General features: G+C 42.0%; 4 non-coding genes and 1 pseudogene across 4 annotated transcripts; 2 read left to right on the top strand and 3 right to left on the bottom strand.

Annotated features, from left to right (window-relative positions):
- Positions 1-539: 539 nt before the first annotated feature.
- Positions 540-658, bottom strand: LOC138236724 (5S ribosomal RNA; annotated as a pseudogene).
- Positions 659-1,950: 1,292 nt separating this feature from the next.
- LOC138236753 (U4 spliceosomal RNA) lies at positions 1,951-2,092 on the top strand. The gene has a single exon (XR_011188819.1). It is a non-coding gene; the product is annotated as a U4 spliceosomal RNA (small nuclear RNA).
- Positions 2,093-7,552: 5,460 nt separating this feature from the next.
- trnag-gcc (transfer RNA glycine (anticodon GCC)) lies at positions 7,553-7,623 on the bottom strand. Its single transcript has one exon. It is a non-coding gene; the product is annotated as a tRNA-Gly (tRNA).
- Positions 7,624-11,977: 4,354 nt separating this feature from the next.
- Positions 11,978-12,119, bottom strand: LOC138236662 (U4 spliceosomal RNA). Its single transcript, XR_011188735.1, has one exon. It is a non-coding gene; the product is annotated as a U4 spliceosomal RNA (small nuclear RNA).
- A 2,245-nt stretch (positions 12,120-14,364) lies between these two features.
- trnag-ucc (transfer RNA glycine (anticodon UCC)) lies at positions 14,365-14,436 on the top strand. The gene has a single exon. It is a non-coding gene; the product is annotated as a tRNA-Gly (tRNA).
- The last annotated feature ends 4,924 nt before the right edge of the window (positions 14,437-19,360 follow it).

The following is a 19,360-nucleotide window of genomic DNA, read 5'->3' as shown; positions in this document are numbered from 1 at the left end:
TGGTTCTCGCTGGCTTTTAGTTAGGGGTCCGGAGAAGCATCTCAAGCTAGTTCCACTACTCCTTCCGGACGTTCATTCCCTTTTCAAAGTCAGTCGTTTTGCTGTAGTCTGCGTTCTTTAGGCTGATTATCGAGGTTAGCCTTTATTTGGTCATGGGGGGCCTCGGTACTGTATGCTGAGTCTAAAGACAGTTTCACCCGTTTTCTGATTGCTCGGTTCTGTACCAGTGCAGACATGTCAAACAGTGAATGGCTGTACCTCTATTGTATCCGTGCTCAATGAATGAAATCGGTAACAAATGAATATATGTCTAGTTATACGAAAAACGAGTGGTTTATCGACTCATCTTCATTTGCAGATTTAGAGGCAGCTTCGATATTCGTTTTACAGACGGGTTTTTTTTTTGAATATGGGTCACACACATGCCACAGCAACAAAACATCTCTAGAGATGAGGCTATAGATCACCTTTCCATCCTGCAGGTTTTCCTCCCAAAGCCTACGGCACCAACGGCGACCCCTGCTGGCCGGGAGAGCAAAAGCTTACAGCACCTGGTATTCCCAGGCAGTCTCCCATCCAAGTACTAACCAGGCCCGATGCTGCTTAGCTTCCGAGATCAGACGAGATTGGGCGTGTTCAGGGTGGTGTGGCCGTAAGCGAAAGCCCCAGCGCCTGACTCGCTACTTGAAGCTGTGTGTGGCGGGGGTTCCGTGCCCCCCGAGCGGGACTGAAGGATCGTTCGTGTGCAACTCTTTGGAAAGGAGCTGCTTTCCAAATCGCATTGCGTGCCTGGATGTTGGCGAATGCGCTCCCTTGTGTTGGCTCGTCCCGCACTGGAGGAGCACCAACAATCTGCACAGAGGAGCACCAGCCAAGTCTTCAGTGCACAGCACTCTGGAAACATTTCGGGGCTGTCGCGTGTTTATTTCAGCACGTAAAGCGCACCGGTCCAACACGTCGGCCGGGCGCGTGGCGCCTCCGCCCTGTTGCTGCCCCTGCAGCTGCTTCACTTTTCCCTTTAGTTGCCATCGATTTTTTTGTAGTGCTATACATATACGATTGAGGTATCTTAGAGTTCTCCTTCGAAGACCCAGCACTCTCTTTTCTTTTCCCAGTGTTACTCATATCGGACTTTTTAAACCTAAAAAAAAATCGTTTTTTTTTCTTTCAATTAAAACTGAAGTTTAAACAACTAGTGTTAAGTCCTTATTTTTCTGTAGTCAAAAAAAGCAAAAATTAACATTCAGGTCATGAAAAACTCAAAAAAACTCCCCAACCACTAAACTTTACCTCCCACCTGAGCGCCATCTTGAACGCCCCTACCACCAGAGAATGCTCACGATTTCGGAAGCTGTCTCCGGGACGTGCTGATTCCACACATCCTGAATAAATCATGATATTGTTAGTTGCTGTAGCTAGACGTTCAAATGAGTTTCATGGCCAGATGGACTGTTTCCTCCAGCGGTATAATATTGCAGTGAGACAGCACGATGCCTGCAAGACTATGTCATGCTAAACGCCACAGATTGTGTTTGTCCGTTCGTGTCAGTCGTCCCGCAGCCACGGGAAGTGGGACACAAACATGCTGCAATGCTTTCAAGACGTTAGGATTTGTTTGTGCAACATCCAAGAAGAGTACTTGTGGCTTGAATGTGAACTGTACGTGCCCGCCCCCTTTCCTCTGTAGTGCATGAGTTCCTCCCGGCATGCCCTTCGTCATTGTTCTGTCATCTTGTATTTAAAGGGTTGTATTTCTGCTGCTGAAAATAAGCAACGGTTTTCTCACAACGCCCTTTGTTCCCAACGGAGCCCTTGTCTGTCATGAAATTCTTCAAAACCTCAAGCTAGAAGAAGAAGACGACGACAAATATGAAGCATTATAGCAACGACATGCCATGAGACGATCGATAACGATATCCATAGGATCCCCGCGGTTGCCTGGCAACCGTCAGCTTTGCGCAGTGGCAGTATCGTAGCCTGTGAGGTTTAGCCGAGGCGCGATTATTGCTAGTTGAAAACTTTTCCCAATACCCCGCTTCCGCCGGTTTGCAATACAATCGGCGAAAGCAATTTTTGACAGTCTTGTCAGAGACTGAGCAAGGTGTTTAAAGACAGATTTGGTCACGGTGATATCATGGTAGAAAGAAACGAGCTTGTTACGTGTCAACAGGAACGCTCTTTAGCTCTTTCAGCTTTATGCAGAGAACAGCGTCTGTCGAGATTACTTTTGTGTCAGCGCGAAACGCCGTGTGCTGTCAGTATGATTTCATATTGCTCATAGCGGCGCCTGGCTTTTGTCTGTCAAACGTTAGGTTGCGCTTCTTCATGCTGCATCGTCGGCATGAGTGGAGCATTTTAAACGTCTGTACTTACTGCGCCCCATAAGAAATCGTTTGTCCCCATTCAAAAGAGATTGTGCGATGTCCTGCAGCGTTCGCAAAGCAAACCTTTGACAGTTTGAAAAGAGGAATTTATTCTGCTTCCTGTGCGTGCAGTAGTTACAAAGTTGAACGTCTTTACACGATCTGCTGCAGTTTTCAGTGGGTGGGCTTTGTCAAATGGCTTGGAAAAACGCACTGTGTTTCGGCTCGGGAAACATCATGAGCAGTGTCCTGCATGTTTTCTGTGTATAGCTGTCTTTTAACGCATACAGAATTCATTCGAAATCATTGATTTCTCCAATTAACAAGGGTCCCTTTTTGAACCTGCCAGAAGCATTCTTTCAATGTAACTGATTTACTCCGGGGAAGGGCAGCATGACATTGAGAGTAGCTCAAGCTTTCAGCACCTTTATCTGACTGCATGTATGCAGACGCTGCTCAGAATCCCCTGTAAAATTCTCCTTCAATTCCGTTTTGCAGTGCTTTAGCTCTTTCAAAAGGCTTCGCTTTGCTAGTCACAATCCAAGGCTCATGACAGCATTTGAAAACATTCGCAACTGCGTTGGCCGGGAATCGAACCTGGGTTAACTGCTTTGAAGGCAGCTATGCGTAACACTGGCTCGCTCCAGAATAAATCTCACGTCGAGGGCATATTTTTTTCCATTTTACCGTGAGTCGGGCTCAGCTGCACAGAGGAGAGAGCAGAGCAATGAGGTCACGGGGACAGGGGAGTCACACGCTGGCGGTTTGAATACGCGGAAGATCACTGAGGGATCCACAGTATATGGACCCTCCGTGCGCCATCAGTCCGCACTCCGGACTCTGAATCCTGCCATCCGAGTTAAGATCTCGGCGGAACCTGAGGCGCAGTTCCTTCTTAAAACGTAATCTGGTGAGCATTTCTAGAATCGTATTTGTATAGATGCAGCCTTTAATGTGTTGCTAGGTTAAAATTGATGACTTCTTGTATTTCAGTAGGCAACTGCCCTCTTGATTTCGGATTTAATTTCTTTATTACAGGGGCGCTTTTATGAAGACAGAGTCATGTTCAGGTACTTTGCTTGATGGAGGAAGCTCATTTCAGACTCTGTGATCTGCTCACCTGGAAAGGTCTGCTATACTACTACAAGAGAGAAGTAGAGTCTGGAAGAAGGGACAATTTTATGATGCTTTGGAAGATAATGTTTTTTTTTTTCTTATACTGAAAATGAAAGGTAGTTGTTTCTATATGGACTCAGTCTTTGGAATTTGTATATTTATATATTTCAGTGAACCCTCAGCCATTCCTTCTGTATTGTAATTCAATTTCTCTTTTAAAATTCCTTCCCCACTTCTAGGACCTGCAGTTGCTGAACTCCACAATGGCTTCTATTGGAAAGTCTGTGACTGAGACCAAGTAAGTGTTCATTTTTTTATGAAACCATTATTTATTTAGGAGCAATGAGCAATTCTTATATAAATGCAATAAAATCATTATGCTCAAACTATGAGAGAGAAAATTAAGGATAATTTAAGAAATCAGTCTTAGCTTGTTTCTATACACAGATGGTATTATTTATTTTCAAAGGAAACCCGCGCGGATTCCCCTGGTGTGCAAGATGTACCTGAATACTCTTGATCAGCTTCCTGCTCACTTGAAGAGGGCGTGTATGAAGCACGCCACGGCAGAAAAGATCAGGATGGCCTCTCAACAGGCGAGGGAGGACATGATGAATCACCTGAAGAACGGGGTCATCGTGGATTACCACAGAATAGAGATCGTGTCTGGTGAGGCAAACAGGATAGTGGTTGTAAGACTGCTAGAGTCCTTGGGCCTTTTTGTACATGGGAAGCCTGAAGACACATTGGCAAGGTGAGATATTTTTAATCTGTAAGGCTTCTGTAGTTTCTTTTTGAAATCATTGTTACAACATATTATGTAAAAGCATGTTGAAAAGAATCTACCTGCATTCCAGCGGCCCTGAGCAAGAGGCCGCTGTCCAGGAGGAAGAGATGCCAGAGGCTGCTCTAGAAACTGAAACAGAAGCGGATAAGGAAGGGGAAGATGTGAGCTCTGAAGAACTCTATCAGCAGTAAGACTTTTTTATTTTTCAGATGTATCTATTTTTTACTAAAATTCTAATTTGTCTTATAGGTATAAAATGTTTAAACCGGTGTTTTATATCCTTACAGGCCCTGAGTAGTTAAAAAGTATCAGCAGGCCGGAAGAGAGTGGCCCAAGCTGGACTCTATAGAAAGCACTCCCTGGATGCTCCTCTCCTGATTGGATTCAAACAGTACCTTACCAAGGATCTGGGAGTGGCAAATTATTCTCAGGAGGTATTTATTTTTTAAAGGCATTTAAAATTAAGCAATGGTATCTTCATTGTAAATGTTTTTATTTCTTAGCTTAAAATTCACCCATGTGAAATGATGTCAGCCATAAACATCATGACTTTTGTCTGTCAAAATATATTATATAATATATTTCCTACCTGAATCTATTCTACTTAAATTATTACATTATACACAATTTGAGTTCATTTTAAAAAGTAAAAGGTAATGAAAGGAATGCATTTTCATAAGAAAGATAATACCGATATGCATGTGATAATCTTCCTTATATCATGTAGTGCATCATTTGGACACTTTGTGGGCTTCAAATACAAAGAAAATCATGTTCTATGGTACAAGATAAATACAAAACTTAAGCTTCTTTATAAAGCATAAGCAATCATTTATTACATCGCTTCTTGAATTAAATCTTTTGACAAGAGGTAAGACTTCTGTTACATTTAAACCCATGTTTAGCTGTGTTTTTTAGATTTAACTGAACCAATTTCTGTGTGTGATAATGTCCTTGAATTCTGACAACATCACACTAAATTACATGATATAAAACAGCTAATGTTTCTAGAGATAAAGTTTCTGAGATGCTTCTAATTACTTTTTATTACCAGGGACAGTTTAATTCACCTTGTACAGTACTGTAAGACCAAGATACTTTTTTTAAAAGTTATTTAACATTTTATAGAACTTTGTCTACTATGGCAACATGATGTGCTTGGTGAAACTTGGAAAAATACTGCTTGGCCACTTATCTTAAGATAAAGATAGGATAAAGGTTTATCTTTTGCACCTACCTGACCCCCAGGGAAGGCCAATGCTTTCTAAGTTGATGGTTCCCTACAGTAGACTGTACTTTAATTTCAAAGGTAATGTATATTGACCCAAATCAGTTTTGGAATCCAATCTACTGACGAGATGGAGCACATCCTTTTTTCAGGATTTTAGCATCATACGTTTGGTATATTTAGTCCCTGATGTTGAAAGAAATGATCATAGAACATTTGGACACTTTGTGGGCTTGAAATACAAAGCAAATCATGTTCTATGGTACAAGATAAATACAAAACTTAAGCTTTTATTTTAATTAGATTTGTTTATAAAGCATAAGCAATCATTTATTACATTAATATATGTGAAAATAACATTTTAGCATCATACGTTTAGTATATTTAGTCCCTAATGCTGAAAGAAATGATCATAGAACATGACATCTAACCTTACCTGCGGTGTTTTTAATCCCTATTGCTCAATGCACGGTGAAAGCATTCCATACATGTGTCTGACAATGAGGAATGGGCCCCTGAGACAGTCATTTGCCTGTTTCACAAATGATCGTATTTTACTAGAGATTCTGTTTGGGATTCAGATGTGCATTCGGACAGCAATCCCTTTCAAGGATTGATACGTTCTGGATGAGGTCAAAGGTGCTGGAACACTGTATTTAGGATGTGTTTGCAGAGACTGTGTGTCTCCTGCTTCAACGCAGTGATAAACAGATGTGCTCCTTTAATTTATTGGTACATGCCCAGGGCAGTAAGCAGTCTGAGGATTTATTTCCAGATGGCATAGAGCAGTGAAGCAGTGAAGTAGTGCAAAACACTGGATCATTATATTATTAGAATCTATTCTACTTAAATTATTACATTATACTCAATTTGAGTTCATTTTAAAAAGTAAAAGGTAATGAAAGGAATGCATTTTCATAAGAAAGATAATACCGATATGCATGTGATAATCTTCCTTATATCATGTAGTGCGTCATTTGGACACTTTGTGGGCTTGAAATACAAAGAAAATCATGTTCTATGGTACAAGATAAATACAAAACTTAAGCTTTTATTATAATTAGATTTGTTTATAAAGCATAAGCAATCATTTATTACATTAATATATGTGAAAATAACATTTTAGCATCATATGTTTAGTATATTTAGTCCCTAATGCCGAAAGAAATGATCATTTGTTTAACATGCACGGGTCTGTCTCAAAGGATGCAATACTCCTGAAGGGTCTCAAACCCTACATTTCGGATGCCTAGCTGTATCCCTCACATGTGGCACCTCAGAATGACTTCTAACCTTACCTGTGGTGTATTCAGTCCCTATTGCTCAATGCATGGTGTACATACTGCATACATGTGCCTTGAGAATGAGGAATGGGCCCCTGAGACAGTCATTTGCCTGTTTCACAAACAGGGACCTGGACCTAGACCTGGCCCGTACAGGGCTCAAACCCGCGACCTTGGCATTATTAGCACCACGCTCTAACCAACTGAGCTAACCGGCCTCACGACAGTGCTCCTCTCTGTGCTGCAAAAAATCAAACTCAGGGAATTTCTTTTGTCCTCCTTTGAATAGAAAGCCGTGTAATTCAGTGTACGGGCTTTCTCGTGCAGTTTCATGGTTCTTGTAACCCAAATCTTACACTGGCCTGAAGTGCCCCCCCATTTCACAGCATTTTTCAGCTGATTTAAAATGTACCTAAAGGAGAAGCATTATTGAAGACCATCAATTACCAAGAGCTTTTGTCAAAGGTTTTGGTGGTCATTTTGAATGACCACAGAGCGCTGTGACCTCGGTTTTACATCTCATCCAAAAGACAGCGCCCTTTTACAACACAGCATCTCCGTCACTATACTGGGGCATTGGGACCCGCACAGACCTCAGGGTGAGCGCCCCCCCGCCGGCACCATTAACACCGCTTCCAGCTGGAAGCTTTGTTTTTCCCTGTAGCTCATCCTTATCCAGGTACTGACCTGGCTCACACCTGCTTAGCTTCAGTGGGTTTTTAGTTGCAAGTTGCAAGGGGATGCAAGTGATGGAGCCGCTCGCTGCAAAAGCCACTGCATTGGCCGGGAATTGAACCCGAGCCTCCCGCGTGGCAGGCGAGAATTCTACCACTGAACCACCAATGCTCAGTGCCTGGGCCTTCAAAAAAGACGCTTTTTTGGTGCTCTGTGCAAAACGCGTCGACATCTGCTTCCAGCTGCAAAATGCCATTTGCGGACGCTGAAGAACTTATTTCCAAGGCAGCAGGTACAAGCGATTGGGCGTTTTAAAACCACCAGGAACAGCAAAGAGGCGCGCTTCTTTGCTTGTGCCGAAACACACCGACTGAAGGCGGACAACGTAGTCGACAGGATTGGAACCTGTGCGGGGAGACCCCAATGGATTTCTAGTCCATTGCCTTAACCACTCAGCCACGACTACAGCAAGCCCCACCGCCGCTGCGTTCTTGCTACAATCTTACCTGGATCGCGAGGCGCCGGCGGAAGCCTATTTCAAAGTCGTTCTCCGTTTCAAAAAAACATTTCCAAAATACAAGCCTTGCAGACAGACACGCCTCAGAGGACTTAAGGGTGGCTTCATGTCGGAATGATAAAGTCTCCCCGTCCGGACATGAAAATGCCACTTTGTTACACACAAAAAAAGAATCAACAACAGAGAAATGCCCACAAGCATTTGAAAAGCCGCACCACGTCGCACTTGAAATAGCTCTTACATTAGTGGTAGACACAGGAATCGTCTTTTTATTTACGCTCTTACCAACGCGATGGAAAGCAAAACAAAGCAAAGCAGAGCAAAACAAAACGAACAAACGAAAACCCTCACGTCCCGCACTTGCATATAACGCTGTTACGTGCCCAAGCGGTATTGTACGTCATCCTAGCACTGCACCCCGGGTCGTACGGTATATGGGAACGAGCACACGCCACGAATCGTCTCGAATCACTCCCTACAGCTGTAAGGCGCCTTGAAGCGTGCACCCCCAACATTCTTCTTTGCGCATCTGTGAAAGGTAAACTCTTGAGCAAACTCTGAACCAGGTCTAAGGAAACTAATCCGATTAGACGTTACTTTGACTCATCCTTTAAGGGACCCTTGTTAATTGGAGAAATCAATGATTTCGAATTAATTCTGTATGCGTTAAAAGACAGCTATACACAGAAAACATGCAGGACACTGCTCATGATGTTTCCCGAGCCGAAACACAGTGCGTTTTTCCAAACCATTTGACAAAGCCCGCCCACTGAAAACTGCAGCAGATCGTGTAAAGGCGTTCAACTTTGTAACTACTGCACGCACAGGAAGCAGAATAAATTCCTCTTTTCAAACTGTCAAAGGTTTGCTGCAGGACATCGCACAATCTCTTTTGAACGGGGACAAACGATTTCTTATGGGGCGCAGTAAGTACAGACGTTTATAAAGCTCCACTCATGCCGACGATGCAGCATGAAGAAGCGCAACCTAACGTTTGACAGACAAAAGCCAGGCGCCGCTACGAGCAATATGAAATCAAACTGACAGCACACGGCGTTTCGCGCTGACTAAAAATGATCTCGACAGACGATGTTCTCTGCATAACGCTGAAAGAGCTAAAGAGCGTTTCTGTTGAGACGTAACCCATTGGGCAAAAGACGTATAATATACGTCTATTAAACGCATATCTTAGACGTCTAAATGTGGTCTACAATTCGTCTAGAATGAAATTCTAATATACGTCTAAAGTTAAACGTCAATTATACGTCTATATTTAGACGTTCATTATACATAAATGGTTGGAGTTCTATTATACGGATAAATTTAGAGGACTATTATACATATATGGTTGGAGTTCCGGATAACTTTAGAGGTCTATTATACGTATATGGTTAGAGGTCTATTATAGGGATAACATTAGAGGTCTATTATACGTATATGGGTAGAGGTCTATTATACATCAAAGATAGATTTTATAGGTGTAGAAACAAGTAAAACAAGCCAATGATTAGGTTTAGAAATGTATTCTGAAAATACACATTCACACCTGAAACATATGTATTTCAAATTATACATTGTATACAATCAATCAACAATCAACATATGGGCAATAATCATAAAAAACACAACTAGTCTTAAACTTCAGCTTCAAATTCTGGTAACATGGCAATATACAGTATAGTAATGACAAACACAAAACTAATTACATTAACACACTAACTCAAAACCACATTTTGATTCAAATATACATTTTAAAATGTACAACTTCTATATTTCCAAGAAAAAAATATTACATAAAATATAAAATATTACAATGGAAGTTAAGACGATTTTTGTCCACTATTTGCAAACCCTGTCTAATTGTCCTAACAGTTAGAACCAAAAACCTATTATTTTCAGAGTCCAGATCTCTTGGCCCCCTGCCTTGCATATGCATTCTTCAAGTAACACATTGCGTGCTCCTTTATTTCTTTTTCTGTTGATGTAGGGTGGGACTTCAGCACCGCAGCTAGGAGAAAATTATATAATATTACTTCCCAAATAATTGATGATTAATATCTTCTTTAGTATAATCTAAAAAATGAACGGTTTACTAAGCTCAAAGCTGAAATAAATGTATAAAATTTGGCTTGCATCATAGCAGTTGAGCAATAAAGTCTGTCTTAATTAAAGAGTACCCAAAGTTTGAAAGTACAACATAGAATAAGAATAAGAGAAACGGCAAAACGATTTTGTGTCATCTTCCCCATTCACACTATTTTATGTGCCATTTTTTTGCTTATTCACATACTATTTTAATCAAAATAATATTAAGAAAGATCTGTATGTATTCAGATAGTATTATTATTGTTCATACTTACTCGTCAAAAGAGGATTGCTGAGATATTTTCGGATATACTTCTACGTTTGAAAAACGTGTCCAAAATGGTGACCAACGAATACTAGCAATGCATTGTGGTATATAACCGGAAAATATGCTGGGTTCGATATTTTCTCAATGTATGCATTTATTAATGTTGTCGATATTATGGTTGAAATTTAACATTGATAATACATCGCTGCTATGAGCTGATGTGCAATTTTAACGCATGCAATAAGTAAGGATCGGTCACTGTTGTATGGTATTATATATAATGACATTATGGAATAGGATGGGGACAGGCCTGGCATCACGGGGGGAGGGGGGAATGTCGCCCCTTCAGTTTTGGGCAAAAAGTTTTACCTAACTTAATTTGCACCCTAAAAAAATAGTTGTACTTTGTCAATGGTCAGACAACACTAAATGACACGAACAGTCACTCAGTCTGTTTGATGGGCAGGAGGGCTATCCGTCCAGGAACTGCACATATTATTGAGTGTCAACATTACGATCCTGTTTGCTCAGGTGGACCGATTCCTTGCAGTAGTTTATCATTATACTTAAAATCGTTATATAACTAGGACTAGTTATAGCAGTCTGTGCTTTCTGTTGGTTTTACAACATTTTTTTCTTAACGATTCAGAACGTCCATGTAGCTGCAAAAATGAACGCTTATGGTACTTTTCGCTCCAGGCAATACAAACCTTGAGAGTGACGAAAAATGTGAAACTGAACTTCATCGCAAATACCAGATTGCTAGTCGTTATCTTCTATCATGAAGCACTAATCAATGGCATAGCTGCGAGATTTCATTTGGGTAGCTGCACCGTACAGCTCCGTTTCAACCGAAATATCACTCCCCCCTCAGAATTTCAGACGCCCCCCTACAGATTTTTCCTCGGGCACCGCGCACTGATGGGGGACTTTTGTCAAGAAAATAAAAATAGAAACTCTATAGGCACTCAAACATTTTACTGTTTTTTTTCAGGCAGGTGGCAAGACCCCCTCAGCAAAACCCTTGTATGCCAAGCTGTGGGCATTGATTCGTCGAATATACGTATATTTACGGCGAAATTACGGCTATACGTATATATACGTCGCCTCGACGTATAATCAACGTCGAATTGCAACCGTAAAATCGACGACATGAATAAACGCATATATAACGTCGAAAAAACATCTAACACAGTGCCTGAGGCTTTTTACTGTATGTATCGTGTGTGCCGCAACTAGGAGTATACGGCACTCTGCACAGTGTACGAAGTAAATTATTTTCGCAGTAATTAATTTATTATATTTACTATATTTATTATACACGTGTAAATTAATTGCTGCGAAAATAATTTACTTCGTACACTGTGCAGAGTGCCGTATACTCCTAGTTGCGGCACACACGATACATACAGTAAAAAGCCTCAGGCACTGTGTTAGATGTGTTTTCGACGTTATATATGCGTTTGTTAATGTCTTCAATTTTACGGTTGCAATTCGACGTTGATTATACTTCGAGGCGACGTATATATACGTATAGCCGTAATTTCACCGTAAATATACGTATATTCGACGAATCAATGCCCACTGGGAACAAGCTCGCTTCTTTCTACCATGATGTCACCATGACCAAATCTGTCTTTAAACACCTTGCTCAGTCTCTAACGAGACTGTCAAAAATTGCTTTCGCCGATTGTATTGCAAACCGGCGGAAGCGGGGTATTGGGAAAAGTTTTCAACTAGCAATAATCCCGCCTCGGCTAAACCTCACAGGCTACGATACTGCCACTGCGCAAAGCTGACGGTTGCCAGGCAACCGCGGGGATCCTATGGAAATCGTTAGCAATTGTCTCATGGCATGTCGTTGCTGTAACGCTTCATATTTGTCGTCTTCTTCTAGCTTGAGGTTTTGAAGAATTTCATGACAGACAAGGGCTCCGTTGGGAACAAAGAAAGCCGTTGATTCTTTTCAGCAGCAGAAATACAACCCTTTAAATACAAGATGACAGAACAATGACGAAGGGCATGCTGGGAGGAACTCATGCACTACAGAGGAAAGGGGGCGGGCACGTACAGTTCACATTCAAGCCACAAGTACTCTTCTCGGATGTTGCACAAACAAATCCTAACGTCTTGAAAGCATTGCGGCATGTTTGTGTCCCACTTCCCGTGGCTGCAGGATGACTGACATGAACGGACAAACACAATCTGTGGCGTTTAGCGTGACATAGTCTTGCAGGCATCGTGCTGTCTCACTGCAATACTATACCGCTGGAGGAAACAGTCCATCTGGCCATGAAACTCATTTGAACGTCTAGCTACAGCAACTAACAATATCATGATTTATTAAGGATGTGTGGAATCAGCACGTCCCGGAGACAGCTTCCGAAATCGTGAGCATTCTCTGGTGGTAGGGGCGTTCAAGATGGCGCTCAGGTGGGAGGTAAAGTTTAGTGGTTGAGGATTTTTTTTTGAGTTTTTCATGACCTGAATGTTAATTTTTGCTTTTTTTGACTACAGAAAAATAAGGACTTAACACTACTTGTTTAAACTTCAGTTATAATTGAAAGAAAAAAAAACGATTTTTTTTAGGTTTAAGAATTTCGATATGAGTAACACTGGGAAAAGAAAAGAGAGTGCTGGGTCTTCGAAGGAGAAGTCTAAGAAACCTCAATCGTATATGTATAGCACTACAAGAAAATTGATGGCAACTAAAGGGAAAAGTGAAGCAGCTGGAGGGGACGTGGAAAGAGTGCTGGAGATGCGCTCGTACGCGAGCGTTCGCAGCCCAAGTGAGACTCAGCTGCCAGAGGAAGAGCCGGAGTCCCTGCCCAGCACACCTGTGAAAACCCCGGCAGCCAAGAGAGGAAGGGGCGACCTGACGCTGGAGGAGCTCCAGACCAACATCTTCAACATGATGGCACAGAGCTTGGGTGAGCTGAAGGAAATGATTCGATCTAATACAGTCGCAATCGAAAGTCTTAAAAAGTCCATGGACTGTGTGTTTAAAGAGGTTGAAGACTTAAAGAGTGAAGTAAAAGTTCTTAAACAAGTAAATACCAAACAAGAAAAGCATATTAAAGAACTTGAATTGAAAGTGAACGATGTAGATAGATACCGTAGATGATGGAATTTAAAATTATTTGGAGTTAAAGAGGAACGTGATAAGGACCTTGTTGCAACAGTGAAGGGTATCTGTAAAAGGACCCTGCCGGACCAGGAGGACGTAATATCGGCCATTGACTTTGTTCACAGGCTCGGGAGAGCGAACATGTCTGGGCAAGTGCGCCCCAGATCGATTATAATACAGTTCACCAAGAGGACGGCGAGGGACATGCTGTGGCGAGCGGCGAGGGGGAATGAGTATTTGAATGGGAACAAACTGAGGTTTGCAGAGGACCTGTCTGCCGCGGACAGGAGCACCAGGAACCAGCTGTGGCCCCAGGTTGAAGCTGCCAGAAGAGAGGGGAGGAGAGCCTACTTTGTGGGAGCGAGGGCCTTTGTGGACGGGAAGGAGATTTGCTCCCAGTGACTGCTCAGTTAATGATTATGTTTGGTTATATTTGTTATACCAGTATATACTAGTGTTTCTTTAGTGTTAGTTTGGAATGGTGTAGTTAAGTGTTAAGGACTGTTATAGTTCTGGTTCTTTGAAAAACTCAATAGTTTAGACAGTCTTAGAGTTAGTTATTTGCTTTTGTGTATGTCTTTTTCATGAATGCCAGAGGTACTCGAAATGTTGTTAAAAGAAAAACTGTGTGCTGAGTTTTATTTTTTACAGGAAACGCATGCATGTTGAAACTAAAGTTTATAAATAATTGAGAAATATTAAAGCAAGGAAAATATGATACGTGTAAAATATACAATTTGATCACATAATTACTTAATTACCTCTGGTAGTTAAATGCTTTTTTCTGCTGCGTTTTTTTTCTCTTGTACATGACTCTGATCCTCTTGTTGTATTTGTATTTGTAAATTCTGTTTAATAAAAAAAAAATTAAAAAAAGCATTCTCTGGTGGTGTCCTGCAGGCTTCCTGTGGGTGTGCGTTGGTGGTATAGTGGTGAGCATAGCTGCCTTCCAAGCAGTTGACCCGGGTTCGATTCCCGGCCAACGCAGTGGCGAATGTTTTCAAATGCTGTCATGAGCCTTGGATTGTGACTAGCAAAGCGAAGCCTTTTGAAAGAGCTAAAGCACTGAAAAACGGAATTGAGGGAGAATCTTACAGGGGATTCTGAGCGGTGTCTGCATACACGCAGTCCGATACGGGTGCTGAAAGCTTGAGCTACTCTCAATGTCATGCTGGCTTTCCCCGGAGTAAATCTGTTACATTGAAAGAATGCTTCTGGCAGGTTCAAAAAGGGACCCTTGTTAATTGGAGAAATCAATGATTTCGAATGAATTCTGTATGCGTTAAAAGACAGCTATACACAGAAAACATGCAGGACACTGCTCATGATGTTTCCCGAGCCGAAACACAGTGCGTTTTTTCAAGCCATCTGACAAAGCCCGCCCACTGAAAACTGCAGCAGATCGTGTAAAGACGTTCAACTTTGTAACTACTGCACGCACAGGAAGCAGAATAAATTCCTCTTTTCAAACTGTCAAAGGTTTGCTTTAAGAACGCCGCAGGACATTGCACAATCTCTTTTGAACAGGGACAAACGATTTCTTATGGGGCGCAGTAAGTACTGTTACTGTCACTGCTCGATACCGACGTTGGCCTACTATACCATGTTCAGCCACTGCTAGAAAATGTACGGCTCTAGCACCGGAGCAAACAACAGGAGGGCCGATGTCGAACAGGCACACGTGTCAGACATGGAGAGCAATGAGAATGGGATTCAAACCCATGCCTGCAGAGCACAATGGATTAGCAGTCCATCACCTTAACCACTCAGCCACCTTGTCGACGAAACTGGGCTGTCCGGACATGGGTTGGCGCGCTCCAGATGATCTTTTTCTTTTTTTCCCCACGTACTCGAGGGTCATTTTCCTGTTCCACATGTGATTTCAACATTTTCCTTGGGAGATGTCAAGCCAGCAAGCCACTGCTGTGGTTCAGTGGCCAGTGTGGAGTTCAGTGGCCCTGTTGTACACAGAAAGCACATTGAGCTCCTTGGACATGAAAAGTTCCAGATAAAAGCCATTTGTCATCCTTTCTCTTGGTGTCGATGTTGCTATTGTATGTAAAGGTGGCAACTTGCTCAGCGAGCAGGCGGAGCACACACCGAATGCAGATGTGTCTGAGTGGTGTGTCCAAGTGGCTGCAAAAGGACAACACTCCCGGGGCGCCGTGGCTTAGTTGGTTAAAGCGCCTGTCTAGTAAACAGGAGATCCCAGCCTACGGCTAAACTTAATTAAATGCAAGTATTCATTTCCTGTCTTTAACGCGACTTGTTTTTCTTAAAATGGATGCAACTTGCAAAACATGAAATACAAGCCTTGCTAATCAGCGCTAGCGGCTGGCAAAAAAAAGGAGTCAGCTATTTTTTTTTCTTTAACCTTAACCCTGCTAACGGAGAAGAGTTAAACGACCGAGTCTATGCAGCTTAAACGGTGCGCAAGTCGGGTTCTTAGCTGAAAGGGTGGTAAATCACGCTCACCCCAGTCCTTAATCTTTTAAAGAGGATACAAAATTGAACCTAGTCGCCACATCACATACATCCTGTTAAATGATAAAAAGGTAACATCTATCCTCGCTCCAGAGTAAATCTCACGTTGAGGGCATCTTTTTTTTCACTTTACCGTGAGTCGGGCTCGGCTGCACAGAGGAGAGAGCAGAGCAATGAGGTCACAGGGACAGGGGAGTCACACGCTGGCGGTTTGAATACGCGGAAGATCACTGAGGGATCCACAGTATGTGGACCCTCCGTTCGCCATCAGTCCACACTCCGGACTCTGAATCCTGCCATCCGAGTTAAGATCTCGGCGGAACCTGAGGCGCAGTTCCTTCTTAAAACGTAATCTGGTGAGCATTTCTAGAATCGCACTTGTATAGATGCAGCCTTTAATGTGTTGCTAGGTTAAAATTGATGACTTCTTGTATTTCAGTAGGCAACTGCCCTCTTGATTTTGGATTTAATTTCTTTATTACAGGGGCGCTTTTATGAAGACAGAGTCATGTTCAGGTACTTTGCTTGATGGAGGAAGCTCATTTCGGACTCTGTGATCTGCTCACCTGGAAAGGTCTGCTGTACTACTACAAGAGAGAAGTAGGGTCTGGAAGAAGGGACAATTTTATGATGCTTTGGAAGATAGTTTTTTTTTTCTTATACTGAAAATGAAAAGTAGTTGTTTCTATATGGACTCAGTCTTTGGAATTTGTATATTTATACATTTCAGTGAACCCTCAGCCATTCCTTCTGTATTGTAATTCAATTTCTCTTTTAAAATTCCTTCCCCACTTCTAGGACCTGCAGTTGCTGAACTCCACAATGGCTTCTATTGGAAAGTCTGTGACTGAGACCATTATTTATTTAGGAGCAATGAGCAATTCTTATATAAATGCAATAAAATCATTATGCTCAAACTATGAGAGAGAATTTTAAGGATAATTTAAGAAATCAGTCTTATTCCCCTGGTGTGCAAGATGTGCCTGAATACTTTTGATCAGCTTCCTGCTCACTTCAAGAGGGCGTGTATGAAGCACGCCACGGCAGAAGAGATCAGGTGGCCTCTCAACAGGCGAGGGAGGACATGATGAATCACCTGAAGAACGGGGTCATCGTGGATTACCACAGAATAGAGATCAAAGGACACTTTGTGGGCTTGAAATACAAAGAAAATCATGTTCTATGGGACAAGATAAATACAAAACTTAAGCTTTTATTTTAATTAGATTTATTTATAAAGCATAAGCAATCATTTATCACATTAATATATGTGAAAATAACATTTTAGTATCATACGTTTAGTATATTTAGTCCCTAATGCTGAAAGAAATGATCATAGAACATGACATCTAACCTTACCTGCTGTGTTTTTAATCCCTATTGCTCAATGCACGGTGAAAGCATTGCATACATATGTCTGACAATGAGGAATGGGCCCCTGAGACAGTCATTTGCCTGTTTCACAAATGATCGTATTTTACTAGAGATTCTGTTTGGGATTCAGATGTGCATTCGGACAGCAATCCCTTTCAAGAAATGATACGTTCTGGATGAGGTCAAAGGTGCTGGAACACTGTATTTAGGATGTGTTTGCAGAGACTGTGTGTCTCCTGCTTCAACGCAGTGAGAAATAGATGTGCTCCTGTAATTCATTGGTACATGCCCAGGGCAGTAAGCAGTCTGAGGATTTATTTCCAGACGGCATAGAGCAGTGAAGCAGTGAAGTAGTGCAACACACTGGATCATTATATTATTAGAATCTATTCTACTTAAATTATTACATTATACACAATTTGAGTTCATTTTAAAAAGTAAAAGGTAATGAAAGGAATGCATTTTCGTAAGAAAGATAATACCGATATGCATGTGATAATCTTCCTTATATCATGTAGTGCGTCATTTGGACACTTTGTGGGATTGAAATACAAAGAAAATCATGTTCTATGGTACAAGATAAATACAAAACTTAAGCTTTTATTTTAATTAGATTTGTTTATAAAGCATAAGCAATCATTTATTATATTAATATATGTGTGTAGCGGCGAGGCTTATTAATAAGGCAGAATTAAGTGTTCTGAGCCTTCCCAAATGAGGCCCCATTTCTCTGTTCATCTCTGTGGTGCAGCCATAGAGAGACTATTCATGCAGGGTGATTTAAGGTCCTAGGACAGCTCCCAAAGGGGGATGCACTTAGCTAAGCCTGGCTATCATGATCAATGGTCATCCATTGGCGCCTATCTGTCTAGGGAGTGCCAGTTGGACATCTGGACTGCATTACTAAGTGTCAGGACTAAGTGACTCATATCTCACCTTGATCAATCAATCAGGGACTGGTAGGGCCGAGTAACCCACGTGGGACTCTGATGCCCATGGAACTTTCAGCCAATCAATGAGCTGAAGTTCCTCCAGGTAAAAACAGGCAACACAGAGAGCCTGTGAGATTCAGTAAGATTCAGAAGGGAGGATTCAGAGGATTCTGTGGACAATTCTAAAGGGAATTCAAAGGAGAATTCCAGGGCAGGGCGGCCCAGGAGCAGAAGGCTCCCAAGGGCAGGACATTCTCGCAGCGCGCCTCCTGACCATCCTGAGACTCAGCCCGGACAACCACGGAACGGCCAGTGTGTCCGAGTGCCAGAACTTTCCTTTGTTCTAAGAGTCTAGAGCGGAGGTTGCCAGAGAATAACCAGAGGATCCACCCGAGGTTAGCACCAGCAGCAGGCCTCGTGAACAGGTCGGAACTGTGGACAGCTGAATCACTATTCAGAACTAGCTCTTCATCAGAAACGAACCGGTCCTCTTCCTGACTTGCTGGGACCCACAGTCATCTTTTCTCCTGTGCACAAACTTTGCTAGTTAAAGCCCACAGTGAGCATCAGCAGCGCAGCGTCGCAAGCCACACAGCACAGCCTGGCACGGAGCCAGAGAGCGCGGATTGGACAGCAACAGCCTGCAACTGTTTCTTTGTGCCCGCAGGAAGATCTGAATCCCCAAAGATTGGATGAGTATTCAACTTCAATGCATTACAGCTCGAGAATTCAATTGTTATCCCAACCAGTTGATATCAATTTAATTCCTAAGAGTTATGTACTTGTTTGAGTATCTAATGTAGAAGTTATAACCAAGTTCATTAACGAAACGGTCTTAATGAATGATATACTGAACGTATGTCCTCTTGATATGTGTAACACTTCGTAACTGACTGAATATATATCTTTTGTATTCTGATAACCCTCTCGATAAGATCTGTTAGGTTTACATGCATATTTTATGTATTAATAAATGTATCCTCGTGTATTAGTACCTGTGTGTGCGCGTTGTTTGAGTTATGTCACATGGTTGGATTCTAAAGCCATCAAAAGAATCAACTTTGTGATTTACTGCTACAATTAATAATTGTCTCAGTAAATGCCCAAACCCTACAGAACTG

The sequence above is a fragment of the Lepisosteus oculatus genome, unplaced genomic scaffold (assembly GCF_040954835.1).
Source record: "Lepisosteus oculatus isolate fLepOcu1 unplaced genomic scaffold, fLepOcu1.hap2 HAP2_SCAFFOLD_93, whole genome shotgun sequence".
In the NCBI taxonomy this organism is placed as follows: Eukaryota; Metazoa; Chordata; class Actinopteri; order Semionotiformes; family Lepisosteidae; genus Lepisosteus; species Lepisosteus oculatus.
The sequence above is the reverse complement of the archived record's forward strand: the minus strand, read 5'-3'. Positions and strand labels throughout refer to the sequence as shown.